The 12,373-nt window shown below is 39.5% G+C and overlaps 1 protein-coding gene across 6 annotated transcripts in view; it reads right to left on the reverse strand.

Moving 5' to 3' along the window:
* Window positions 1–12,373, reverse strand: part of sdk1a (sidekick cell adhesion molecule 1a) — a 325,596-nt gene that overhangs the window by 108,725 nt on the left and 204,498 nt on the right. The gene's annotated exons all lie outside the window — the stretch shown is intronic.

Below are 12,373 nucleotides of genomic sequence, written 5' to 3' on the forward strand. Positions count from 1 at the left end.
ACCTGCTAGCTGAAACGGCAAGAGTTTCGCATATTTAGAAATGATGTCTCATTTGCTTATTTTCCCAAAATACACACCTGATATTTCCAATATTGTCAGGCAAAAAATTGCTCAGTACCTGAATTTTCAGCCATGGCCTGTCAATATGCAGCTGTTGATATAAACAAGTTTACTCACATTCCTATTTGTATGCAGGAAGAGAAAGGGTCAGCGAATCAGAATTTCATTAGTATTATTGTTAGTATTATTCTTGCCAGTGACACATAGGGTGCACTGGATTGGACTGTATTCAAATGCACGCACCAAATGGACGCTCTGCTGTGCATATCAGCTTGTGAGTTTAAGTCTCATTTAAAAACACAATTATATTCAAGCATTTCATGTCTATGACTACGTCTTACTGTTAAACAAAACTTCAGTCTGTTTCCTGGGGCCGGAAACTAAGAGATGCAACACTGTGGTTGCTAATAATGGTGCAATTACAAAACAATGGAATGGTTTTCCAACTGATAATTACTGAAGCCACATGGTTGGCAAGCCCTTCATTATTACTGCAACTACAAAAGTTAGTTATTAATTAAAATAAATAAAAAAAGAGAATAAAAAGATCTTCATGCAAATGAAAAGAGTGCGTGCGTGCCTCTTATGAGAACATTTAAAATAACTAAAATAGTGCAAATATTGTGATAAATTCATTTCAAAGTAGTAATCACAAAAAGTGTTAAAACCTACACAGCTCACCTTTTAATACCCAATTTTTTATTTTAATACCCATGCAGTCTTTATTGTGTACAACCAATGTACACTCAACACTGCTGCCCCAATACAATGCAAAGAGGACTTCTGAAGTCAAATAAATAAATAAATTACAATTTTGTTATATTAAAACTACAAAAAAAATAAGTAAATGAGTAAATAATAAAAAATTAAATGACTTTTTAAATTAATAATTAATTATTATTATTATTATTATTTATTTAAAAAAAAAAAAGAGTTATTAAAACAATGAGCCATGGTACTGTAACCCAGAAGGAAACAACAATATACTGGTTGACTAAATGATACAAATTCTGTAAAAACAAAAACAAAACAAAAAACACATGCTTTGGAAACACAAGAGGGTGCGTAAATGATGACAGAATTGTAGTTTTGGGGTGATCTATCCCTTTAATTTCTACATCATCATTAAAAAGCACTCTAATGTCCATCCCATAAAGATACATCTGGCTTGCTGAAAATGCTATTAGCAAAGGCTATATTTAGGAAGCTGATAATGTTGTCCTCTCTCCAACTTTGAAGTTGTGAGCCTATTCATTTTTTGGTAGCACATTAAGTCCAGACGATGCTGTAATCGAAGAGGAAATTGAGGCTGGGCCCTGTGGGGCATTTCTAATGCATTCGTCTCTACTTTTGATTTTTCATCCTCCATTACTTCAGGCAAACTATCAAAAATAACAATGACACAGGGCAAATCTCCTCAAGAACACCACACTTGACAGATAAGACACTTGTGATTTTCCTCCTATAATCGAGCGCGTTATCATCTTAAAAGGTTAAGTGCTGCCACACCTATAAACATCTAGTATCAGAAAAGCTGACAGGCATCTTATTATTCCTCCATCAATAGCTGTTGCGAGCACCAAACCCCGGTGCGTCTTTCACATGCTAATTAGGAGAAATGGCAGATTTCTCCAGCAGACGGTCCATCAGAGCACCTCAAATCGCCCGCTGTCGCCTCCTATCAATCTCGGCTCAAATTACAGGTGACAAGTTATCAAATCTAAGATATTACAAACTAAACACGATCTCTCGGGGGACCTATTTGTTTAAGATATAGCCAATTAAACAAGGTGCTGAGTGTCAGGGATGAAACCCTCATTGGAGTGGCGGAGCTAATTTGAAACTCCTCAAGGAAATCAGATGGTGGAAGTGGGGCGGGAGGGGTGCGGAGAGGATATTCTGGTGGGATGAAGGCGATAATAACAATTAAGTGCGAAAAAAAAGAAAGAAATAAGGGGAAATAACATGGGGAAGGAGGCTCAGCTTTAATCATATTTAGTCTCTTGGGTCAGCTTACGGCACAGGAAAGCAGCTTTTGTTCGAATGTAATCTGCCAGCAGGAAGGGTATGATAAAAATTTATGGAGGTGTTCATTAAATCTTAACGACGGCGTTCTCTGAATATTCCGCATGCTGGGGTTCAATCCCACGCCCTCCCCTGACGGTCCTGCTGTTCCTGTCAAACTCTGAGTCATGTCGATATGCGTTGATTCTACAGTTAGCGTTCACCCGAAGCCTGGGCTCGCTCGCAGGGTGAGAACTGCACAGGAACCTGACTTGCAAATGATGGCTGCAGGTGGAAGTGTTTATCACAAAGCTCTGACTGAGCTTGGCATAAATTTGTCCCTGCAGCAATGGTAGCTGCTCATTCAAAACATTGTAGAAATGTTATTATATTCCGCTGGCCTGAAGGGAGCAGTTTTTTTACAGAGCTGCTCTTTCAGGATCACAGGTGACCTATTATTTTATATCAGCCGCAACTTAAAAGAAAGGAAAACAACAGAAAAGAAAAGAAAACTCTTGGTAGTCCATTCAAGTTGTGTATTTGATTTGTATTTCATGGAAAATGCATATTGGGCAACGCAGGGTTGTGCATCGTTCATAATTGAATCAATAAATTCATAAATGCTAATTAAAATCTCAAATTTTAATTGAGGTAGCAAACAGGACACAAAACAATTTATTTTTGCAATAAAAAAAAAACAGTAATAGGACTTATGTTTTGTCTCTTTTGATAATTGTAATCTTATAGTAATGTAAAAGGGCTCCCTACAGTTTAGTTTAGTGCATAGGCTGAGGTAGATTTCTATCCCTAAGAAAATTTTAATTATAAAACAATAGAACAATTTGTTCAGTAAACCACTGTTTAATAATAAAAAAAGCATTTTTTAACCACTGTTATAAACCACTGTTTAATAATAAAAAATAAATTATATGTTTATTTTTTTTCCCCAGCTGTACTGAAACCATACTGAACTGTGACATCAAAACCAAACCGAACTGTCTTGTTTATGTACCGTTACATAGATTGTAGTATGTTTTCAGAGCACTGCAACTGAGTCAAAAACAGGGGGTTGATTTAAAAGGCAGATGAAAGCATATTAAAACCTCATGTGGTCTGTGAGGGGGGCATAATACAACACACGAACGGAGCCCCTATATGAATTTTTAATGTTCACATGTCAGTTACCAACCAAGCATCCTTGTTCTGCGATTTTAATCTTTTATTTCTAAAATCAGTCATCAACTGCAAATTATGCTAGCATATCTCAATGGGGACTGATTTTATTATGCAAAAGACATCTAAACTAGAGCTTTGATAATGTTTGTGCACAAACAAGCATTTTGAGAATGAAACCATGATTGATTTTCCCTCCTAAAGCCTGGGCTTTTCTTTATTGTCACAAATCCAAAATGATGAAATGCAGCTTGGCTTAGAAACACAGTTATATTTCCTTGAAAGGTTTTTTCAGGTACCCAACGGGATACCTGAGCAGACGGCTACAACCAGATACCCTGTGTCCACTATGAACTGAATACCTGCTCATATAACGGGACAGTACTGTTGAAGTCAGAAACCAAGGCATCTTCACTCTCGAAATGAAATCCATAGGAAGAGAGAAGAAAATATATAATTTTGAAAATATAAACCCACACCAGCTTCCGGACTATATGAGCTTGCCTGCTGCTCACTGCCTTAAACAACAGCATCCTAAACATCATAAACCCTCATAAATGACTGATGTGAGATGTGCTACGAAGGCAGAGGACGGACTTAAGCAGAATGATGTGCAGCACACAAACAGAGCTCTGCAGGCACAGAGGAGGTTGATGTTTGCGTGTTGCTAAACTAGCAAAAGACTCTAATTAGCACAAACTCACATCACACAAATTACAGGTAAAACTTTTCATAAGCTATTTTTATCAATTGTGTTCTGTATTGAATGAAACAACTGTATTTTTAACTTAATTTTTTTTGCCGCTTACAGTTGATCATTTTAAAGTAAATTTCCATCATTCGGTATCTTTGTCTTGTTCCCTATTTGACGATCACTACGAGTTATGTAGTGACAACATATGTGGTTCTTACCTGGAAGCCACAATCACATCTGACTTTAAGAGAAAACACCAATGAAATTTGTCTCTTAAACTTTCCTTAAAGAGCAAATCATGGATGGTTTTCGGGTCTTTTTAAAGCTGCCGTTCTGTCCGTGTCTTCTTGGTTGTGGTTGTTACCTGTCATTTGAGGATGGACATTAGGGCTGTGTGATTAATCGAAATCGCGATTTGAGATGTTGCGATTTGCTAATCGCAAAAGCCTGCGATATTACTGTTCCAGAGCATATGCATGACTGTCAGTCTTGAGTGGCAGTCTTACTAACCAATAGAGTGAGGGCACATCCGTTATCCCCAATCAGCTCTGCTCTAGCCAACTGTGTAAATGCCCACCATTAAAAAAAAATAAATAAAAAAAAACAGGAAAGCAGGAGAGAGACAGAGTTGGATTATGGCGCCTACAGGGTCAGGTCAATATTTAGGCAAAAGCCTTAAACAACAGCATCCTAAACATCATAAACCCTCATAAATGACTGATGTGAGATGTGCTACGAAGGCAGAGGACGGACTTAAGCAGAGTGATGTGCAGCACACAAACAGAGCTCTGCAGGCACAGAGAAGGTTGATGTTTGCGTGTTGCTAAACTAGCAAAAGACTCTAATTAGCACAAACTCACATCACACAAATTACAGGTAAAACTTTTCATAAGCTATTTTTATCAATTGTGTTCTGTATTGAATAAAACAACTGTATTTTTAACTTAATTTTTTTTGCCGCTTACAGTTGATCATTTTAAAGTAAATTGCCATCATTTGGTATCTTTGTCTTGTTCCCTATTTGACGATCACTACGAGTTATGTAGTGACAACATATGTGGTTCTTACCTGGAAGCCACAATCACATCTGACTTTAAGAGAAAACACCAATGAAATTTGTCTCTTAAACTTTCCTTAAAGAGCAAATCATGGATGGTTCGGGTCTTTTTAAAGCTGCCGTTCTGTCCGTGTCTTCTTGGTTGTGGTTGTTACCTGTCATTTGAGGATGGACATTAGGGCTGTGTGATTAATCGAAATCGAATCGAAATCGCGATTTGAGATGTTGCGATTTGCTAATCGCAAAAGCCTCCGATATTACTGTTCTAGAGCATATGCATGACTGTCAGTCTTGAGTGGCAGTCATACTAACCAATAGAGTGAGGGCACATCCGTTATCCCCAATCAGCTCTGCTCTAGCCAACTGTGTAAATGCCCACCATTTAAAAAAAACAAAAAAAAAAACAGGAAAGCAGGAGAGAGACAGTGTGGGATTATGGCGCCTACAGGGTCAGGTCAATATTTAGGCAAATTAAAACTAAAGAAAAACGTTATGTAACTTAAACTTTGAAAAGACAGACAACGAACAAAAAAGATAATTTACAAGAGCTGCGTCACAATGAAGAGCATATCTTATTGCATGTTCGCTATTCCCAATTCAGAAGACCGCACACACAGCCTGTGTCTCTGAATGCTTCTCATACTCACTCCTCTCTTCCCCATGCGGCGTGAATCCTGCGTCACTGACAAGGCAGTTCACAATCGCCGCACTCACGCAGTCAGTTTCGTAACGCTCGGTTGTATTCTCGCGCGCACTGCACCGCAAATCTCCACGAGCGCATCTGGCAGAATGGATGAGGCTTGACGCACGTGCGCAACCTGCGACAACTCGCGCCTAGCTCCACGTTTAAAACAAATGTAAATTCAGTCTTACTGCTTGCTAATTTCACTTGAATGAAATTAAACATTCAGCACATTTTCCACTTGTTCTTAAAATCCCAAATATAGTGTAACATATGTAATTGATTAAAGAAATACAGTTCTTTATTTATATAAAAAATAAATATTTCCAGTGAAATTCAGTAACTAAGTTATTTTTATACAATTATCTATACATTATAATTTTGTCTGGAAAAAAAAAAAAAAAAAGATATTTTCCCCATATCGCACAGCCCTAATGGACATTATTTGCTGTCTTCAGTGCCTGGGCATCCAACACGCTGAAGTTGCGCTCGTGGATGACTCATGTGCCTGTTGTGGTTATATGAGCATAACATAGCTGCGATCTCACCTATCTTTTCTGAAAAGAGGGACACCCTCTGCCACTACCCATTCTGGTCTCTCTGGTTTGAGCAGAGGACCGCCGGCTACTGCTCTGGGAGATCTGAGGGTCACAGTAAGAGCTTCTCCGCCGGGCCAGTCCTCACTGACCTCTTACTCCTCACGCTGAGATAGTCTTGTTCAACTCCCGGACTCTGGTCTGCCTCACGAGACTAGCAAGATTTCATTCGGTGTGCTGCTAGAGGTTTAAATGTCAATTGGAGCATTGAGGGATGGACTTTCATCCTCCAAGGGTAAAGATTTGGCAAGTTTTGTTTTATTTCTGCCCTGCCACTGGCTCAAGGGCTGGTGGTAGCTACATTGTTAAATAAAGAGCAATTTCCTTTTCCCCTGGGTTTTCTGGCTCGTGGGCCGACAGTATGCGACGCACTGCTTCCTTACTCTCACCTGCGATGCCCCTCTTGTCAGTTGCCAAGAGACTGCAGTTGGGAGACATCTCTCGCATCTTTGTCCAGTCTCCCTGCAGACCTGGGGAGTTCTGCGAGGAAGAGTCAGAAGGCGACGCCTTCTGTACCATCCAGCTCTGCTCCCTGCCACTGCACCACCACAGGATCGTTGATTGATCCTTTGATGCCACTTGTACGGTGTCTGTGGGTGTGGCTTGCACTGCACAACCCATCCCGCTGGCTCATTTGCACAATTCGGCTATGCAATTCAGTTTGCTAGGCAACCTCCAAAGTTCAGCAGCATTTTCGAGACTTCAGTGGCAGTGCGAGATGCTCATGTAAATGGTAAATGGACTGCATTTATATAGCGCTTTCAACAGACCACATGGCCATCCAAAGCGCTTTACAATTTGCCTTTGCCTCACATTCACCCATTCATTCACACACCGACTGCGGTGTCAGCCATTCAAGGCGCCATCCAGCTCGTCGGGAGCAGCTGGGGTTAGGTGTCTTGCTCAAGGACACCTCGACACATGGTCAGGTGGAGCCGGGGATTGAACCACCAACCTTCCGGTAGACAACCTACATGAACCACTGAGCCACTGCCGCCCATGTCTTGCGCATTGGAGATTGCTGTCCTCCTGGCAAAGGATGCAATCGAGTCGGTCCCTCTAGCTGAGATGAGGCAGGAGTTTTACAGCCCCTACTTCATCGTACCCAAGAAAGACGGTCCTGGATCTGCAAGTCTTGAATCAGGCCCTTTACAAGCTTTCGTTGAAGATGTCGACGCAAAAGCGCATCATCAGGTACATCCAGCCTGACCTGAAGGACCCTTACTTTCATGTCTCCATTCTTTCTCGACACAGAACCTTTCTGCGGTTTGCTTTCAAGGGTAGGGCATGGCAGTATAGGACCCACCTTTGGGCTTTCCCTGTCCCCCCATGTCTTTACGAAAGTCGCGGAGGGCGCCCTTGCCCAGTTACAGGAAGTGGGCATCAGGATCCTCAGGATCTCGTTGGCTTATCATGGCCCGGTCATGAGAGCAGCTGTGTGATCACAGGGACCTAGTGCTTCAGCATCTCAGCCAGTTGGGGCTTTGAGTCAACTGGGAAAAGAGCAAACACATGGCTGCTTGTCAACATTTGCAATGCCATAGGGTTGTGACAGGATTTAAGTAGTGGCATAGAAACCATATGTCGTCATGACATAAGTCGTAGTGACCGACAGATAGGGACCATCTCAGTTACCTCCCTGATGGAGGGAACAGAGACATTATGTCCCCATGGCACAAACTTGAACCATCGCTGGTTGCCAGGGACAGGTTCTCGGCTCCTCAGTGTAAAACCTGAAAAGTGGATGCACCTGTCGCCTATTTATATGTATGCACAGGGAGTGGCTCAGGCATAAAAAATCCACAAGCCAAATTTCATTGGTGTTTTCTTTTACAGTCAGTGGTGATTGGGGCATCCAGGTAGAACCCCATATGTCATCACAACATAACAGCTTCAGACCCTCGTTTGTGAGGCAGTCTGGCGTCAAATGATTAGCACAAAGCATAGAACTTTTCAGTTTTTTTTTCTGGGACATTTCCTTCGAAAATGAAATTTAACCACCGTGTCCTTAGAGGTCTATGGAGACTCCTATGTTCGTTGGTGCATCACAACACACAACACTTTTCATGGCTCTTTGGTGCTGACATTGTATCTCCAGCAACTACAGCAAGAGAACTGTAATGGCAGACCGCAGCTTCTCACTCAGGGTTGTGTATATGCTAATAGGACAGAGAGCATCACAAATGGGCGGGACTTTCCCCGACTATGTCATCATAATCTGGAACTGTTTGTGTGGAGAGACTGTTTATGATTTTTTGGGGATTATAAAACAATGAGCAAGTGGATTTTTACCATTATAGGCTGGTTGTTTTCACACACTGCTGCCACACAACTGTTCAAACACCTTATAAAAGTGATTTTTGCATTCTATGGCACCTTTAATATTTTTGTGACAATTGTAATTTTCAGAATTCTTTTATGGATGAAAAGTTTAAAAGACCAACATTTATTTGAAAGAAAAATATTTTGTAACAGTGTAAGTCTTGACTGTCACTGGACAAACAAAGCCAAAGTACTTCAGAATTTTTCAGCATTCATATGTCAATGTTGCTGTCAAGTGCCTATTATGTCATGCATTTTTATGAAGTTCTGTGAAAGCAAACCTGGAAAACCACCTGTAGAAATGCATCTCGACTGTGAGACTCAATGTCATTTATCTACACTGCAACATCACACAATGGACACATCTCTGCAGAAGTGCCAGCTCTGTTTTAAAATGGTGGATTATTATTTCAGCCAGGAGAAATGAAACAGAACCAAGCACACGGTTGCCTCCAAATGAGATCATTAGTAACGGCAAATAATGACTGAGCTGGTTAGTCGAAGCCTATTTCCTTTCGAATAAATCATGCTGCTGTGAGAGTTAAAATGCTGCCTTTGCCAGGCAGAACGACAGGCAGACCACATTCAGATAAATCATCTGTATCAGAGGAACCACATCCACACGTTTATAAGACAATATGGTCCAATAAATTTAGCCCGTAGTAAAGGGCAGGTGTTAGAATCGTTAGGCCCCTCAAGATTTAATACGTTTCACAATGCAATTCCAAAATGATTTGCAAAAAATTCTGAATACAAATATATCTGAAATATATCTTATTTAAGTAGCAGAAGAATCTTTTTGGATTGCTCCAGAATCATTAGAGAAAGAATAACTATCCATCAGTGAATCATTTTTTCTCTTACTGATGAAATCAACATAATTTCCAATAAATGCCACTGTTAAAATAGCAACTCTCAAGGTGATCCTTTACATCAGCACATTGAAATCCCTGCCCACTCTTAATACTGAATTGTAACAGCATGCTCTCTTGAGTGTTATCAGTTAATCAACCATGATCACATGCTCCAAGGTGGCGTATTCAACCAGGCTGACCTTTCTAAATCCAGGTGTGAGAAATAATGAAAGAGCGACAGCATGGAGCCTGAGGGAGATGCCGCCAAATGGAATCCATGTCGCATCTGACAAAAGCTTTTCGTGTGATGCACAATAATTCATTTATGATTGGATGGATGATCACCTTTAAGCAAGAAAAAGTAAAGAGGCAAGAAAAAATGCCTCTGAATAGAATATGAATCTATAAAGTAAGGAACAAACTCTCAAACTAGCCATTAAGATGCTAGGAAATTGTTGACAGTGTGTGGACATGTGATTGCTAGGGGTGTTTGCTTATTGCCTTAAAGGCCCCTTCACACTAGGGATGATAACTATACCAATAACTATAAAGTTTTAATGATCTTTCTAATTTTAAGATAATTGGGACATTTAGACTAAAGCTATAACAATAATGACATAGAGGAATGAGGAAAGCTGGAATTACTTATAGACTTTACTGCAGAAAAAACTACCAACTACCACAACTTTAACTATAACACAACATTTTAAGAACATTTTTCCAGCTGATGAAAGATAAAATCACTGACATTCAGTCAGAATCCACAGATTGAGCAGGGGTAAATGACAAAACTGCAGTGCGTACTTATAATAAACGTGGATGTTAATATAGCTAATGTTCTAGGTGAAAGGAAAGAAAGAAAAAATTATAAAAATGTCTTATCTCTTTACTTTTAATTGATCATTTAATTCCTAATGAGAATTTTATGATTGGTTTAGCCTATATACTACTCACAATTTTCCATTTTTATCACAAAGTAAGGCAGAAAATACATTAATGTAATAAATGATGTGTCAGTTAGCACTGCATTATTCATATACTTTATTTATTTATTACCTGGAGATGACTTGGAAAAACACATTTAAACCATATACAGTATTGTCACAATCGTGTATTTACTGTATTCACATTTCAACAGTGAAAACGTTGCTTTTTATTCACTTTATCTACACTGATAACTGGATGACTCCATATTAGGGATTTCCTGGCATGTCATATTACGTCGATGAATTATTTTGGACTCTCTGCGCAAGAGTGTCTTCTGGCTTCGAGTAATGAAACAAACACTGTTTAGTGCACCGTAATGTTCACATAGTTTTGAATAGGAATAAAATGTATACAAACCAATGTGACTATCTTGCCTCTGAAATTAAAAATAGATTTATTCACAGTGGCCCTTAAAAACTTCTACATGATCACACAGAGATTTGACACTGGTCTTAGCAAGCTAGCACAGCTAATTACAATAAGACCAAGGCCATGGTTATTCAAAGGTCATTATTTTTTGCTTCGTTCATAGCACTTGCCTTGCAGCTCTGAGGTGAATGCTGGCTAATTTTTGAAAAGCAGGAAATGCCACAAGGGCATTCTTGACATTTGAATTGTACTTAAGGCACATTAAGGGCAGTAGAAGCTTTCATCTGCTGTCTGCAAGTGTAACTAAAAAGGGTTTCAAGGGGGCTGCTTCCCACTGGATACTCTTTATTTTGCTGTCTGTCGTTCCGTGTTTACTTCCTGAGAAAGTGAAGAGTAGAATTGGGTATTGGGTATAAATGCCACAGTGCAGTCACATGAAGATAGACCCCTTCATCTAGGCTCAGCTCTATTGTTCCTCAAATATCAGGAGAATTAGCACTTCAATGGGGAAATTAATTAACTGCTTAATTTCAACAGCGTCCAAAAAAGTATCATTGCAACCTAACAAATCCCTGGTTCTGACAGAGCTATACACACTGATACACGCTCATTACGATGAATGCAATTGTACGTTATCTGTACCGCATTCACAGATTCAATGCTAATCATCTCATGTGATAATCTGAAAACCGGAGCTGTTGAAAAGCAAATGAAGAGAGAACCGAGTTAAAGGCTTTTACAGAAGACTAGTTTAAATGCACGTCATTCATCAGGATATTAAAACTCATAATTCAATTGAATTATTAACTCTGCAGTTGGTATAGAAGCTTAGCGCCAGGCTCTTTTTTTATTAGCGGCCTCCAGCCTCCTGCTCATTTATACTCTTCAAATCATCAAGTTGGTTTCATCTAGTATTGAAAAAATAATGCTAGTTCCATGTTCTTTCATCTCACATCAAATTCTAGCTCACTGCCATTTCCCAGAGGTCAATGATGTAACCCACAGTCTGTTGAAGGAATCTTTGCCATTGCCAAGACTGCATTAGAGTCAAATTCTGGATATTGCCAATAAGTAAATTATTGTGTTATGGTCAGTAACTAATACATGGTTGATATAAAAAATTTCAAACTGTTTTGTCTAAAAACTAACAAATTAACACTAAAATGAATACTTAAAAGAAAATTAACATTTACATATTTTTTAAACATTACATAGATAACAGTTATGCACAAGTAAGTAAACTGATTAAATCAACAATTAATTTGATCAAACCAGATCTAACTTTCATACTAAATACATTTTTGAGGGATCCCCACTGGCTGTGTAAGTATGAATGGGATTTGCACATTAGAATTGTGAAATACGGCAACCCTCAGTAGCATCTGCCAAAGCAGCTACGACAGCAGCAACCAAACAACGTTTAGCTAGCAGATCCAAGTGTGTCACTGGAACAAACAGATTCTGTGTGTCATTCCACTGATGCCCTTCCTCTCTGATGAATGCACCGCATTAAACGGCCCCCTGAGGGAGTGGAAATTACAGGTACCTCACATCTGCATGCCAGCCTACAGGCTT

Source organism: Carassius carassius, chromosome 1, assembly GCF_963082965.1.
Source record: "Carassius carassius chromosome 1, fCarCar2.1, whole genome shotgun sequence".
Classification (NCBI taxonomy): domain Eukaryota; kingdom Metazoa; phylum Chordata; class Actinopteri; order Cypriniformes; family Cyprinidae; genus Carassius; species Carassius carassius.